The 2,133-nt window shown below is 39.5% G+C and overlaps 1 pseudogene; it reads left to right on the top strand.

Annotated features, from left to right (window-relative positions):
* The first annotated feature begins 641 nt into the window (after positions 1 to 641).
* Positions 642 to 1,832, top strand: LOC131492369 (dnaJ homolog subfamily A member 1-like; annotated as a pseudogene).
* The last annotated feature ends 301 nt before the right edge of the window (positions 1,833 to 2,133 follow it).

Here is a 2,133-nt window from a genome sequence, read left to right as displayed (position 1 = left end):
CAACTTTAAAAATTAATTAATTAACTAATTAATTTCAAAAAACAAAACATGTATATATTGTTTTCATGAGTCCTTTCTTTTATGTTCCTATGTGAGTATAGTTGACATACATTGTTACATTAGTTTCAGGTGTACAGCATAGTGATTGGACAATTCTATACATCATGCTATGCTCACCACAAGCGTAGCTATCATTTGTCACCATACAACATTGTTATAATGTCACTCATGACATTCTCTGTGCTTTGCCTTTTATCCCCATGACTTATTCATTCCACAACTGGAAGCCTATATCTCCCTCCCTTTCACCCATCTTGTCCACCCTCTAGCAGCCATCAGTTTGTTCTCTGTATTCATTGATCTGATTCTGCTTTTTGTTTCTTTCTTCATTCATTTGGTTTTTTTTAGATTTCACATATGACTGAAATCATATGGTATTTGTCTTTCTTCGTCTGACTTATTTCACTTAGCATTACACATTCTTTGTCCATCTATGTTGTCTCAAATGGTACAATCTTGAGCAGAACTTTCCAGAATGCTTGGTCAGAAATGGAGGAGCCACGGCTGCCCAAACTACACCCAGGAATGAGCTCCTTCCCACTCCCTCACACCAACCTTGGACTGCTCACCTGCTGTAGAAAATGGTGAAAGAAACTACTTACTGTGATGTTTGGGGGTCAAACCCAGTGCTACCCAGGAAGAATTGAAAAAGGTTTACAGGAAACTGGCTTTGAAGTACCACCCTTACAAGAATCCAAATGAAGGAGAGAAGTTTAAACAGATTTCTCAAGCTTATGAAGTGCGCTCTGATGCAAAGGAAAGGGAATTATATGACAAAGGAGGAGAACAGGCAATTAAAGAAGGTGGACCAGGCAGTGGTTAGGACTCTCCCATGGACACCTTTGATACGTTTTTTGGAGGAGGAGGAAGGATGCAGAGAGAAGGGAGAGGTGAAAATGTTGTACATCAGCTCTCTGTAACCTTAGGAGATTTATGTAACAGTGCAATAAGAAAACCAGTTCTGTAGAAGAATGTGATTTGCGACAAATGTGAAGGCCAAGGTGGTAAGAAAGGAGTGGTAGAATGTTGTCCCAATGGCTGAGGTACTAGAGTGCAAATAAGAATTCATCAGACAGGATCTGGAATGGTTCAGCAAATTCAATCTGTGTGCATTGAGTGCCAGGACCCTAGGGAATGGATCAGTCCTAAAGATAGATGTAAAAGCTGCAATAGAAGGAAGAGAATTCGAGAAAGGAAGATTCTAGAAGTTCATATTGACAAGGGCATGAAAGATGGCCAGAAAATAACATTCCATGGTGAAGGAGACTAAGAACCAGGACTGGAACCACGAGCTATTATCATTATTTTAGATCAGAAGGGCCATGCTGTTTTTACTTGGTGAGGAGAGGATCTTCTCTTGTATATGGACATACAGCTGGTTGAAGCAGTGTATGGCTTTCAAAAGCCAATATCTACTCGTGACAACAGAACCATTGTCATCACCTCTCATCCAGGTCAGACTGTCAAGCAGGGAGATATCAAGTGTGCTAAATGAAGGCATGCCAATTTATTGTAGGGTGAATATGAAAAGGGTCACCTAATCATCGAAATTAAGGTAAACTTTCCTGAGAGCGGCTTTCTCTCTCTTGATAAACTCTTTGCTAGAAAAACTCCTATCTGAGAAGAAGGAAGTAGAAGAGACTGATGAAATGGACCAGGTAGAACTGGTGCACTTTGGTCCAAATCAGGAAAGATGGCACCATCACAATGGAGAAGCATATGAGAATGATGAACATCTTCCTGGGGATGGTGTTCAGTGTCAGACCTCTTAATGGGGCCTGTGAATAACCTGCTGGCATCTTGTATGCAGTAGTGAATGAGAGAAGGACTGTAATCATAGCTCATTGTTTTTGTTTTAATATTCAACTATTGTAATGTTTTAAAAGTTAAATGAAGAATAAACTCAAATATTAAAACTCTGCCTTTGCCCCATATGTATGATGACTTCAGTGTGCAAGATGAGTTTAACACTCGTAAAAACTACTTTAAAAAAACAATCTCCCCTAGCATTTGTTAGGCCATACCTTGTAACTGATTTCAGCTCTAGGTACCTGAAACAGTTTAGACTGAAAT

The sequence above is a fragment of the Neofelis nebulosa genome, chromosome 13 (assembly GCF_028018385.1).
Source record: "Neofelis nebulosa isolate mNeoNeb1 chromosome 13, mNeoNeb1.pri, whole genome shotgun sequence".
Lineage (NCBI taxonomy): Eukaryota > Metazoa > Chordata > Mammalia > Carnivora > Felidae > Neofelis > Neofelis nebulosa.
This window is presented reverse-complemented; position numbering and strand designations above follow the sequence as displayed.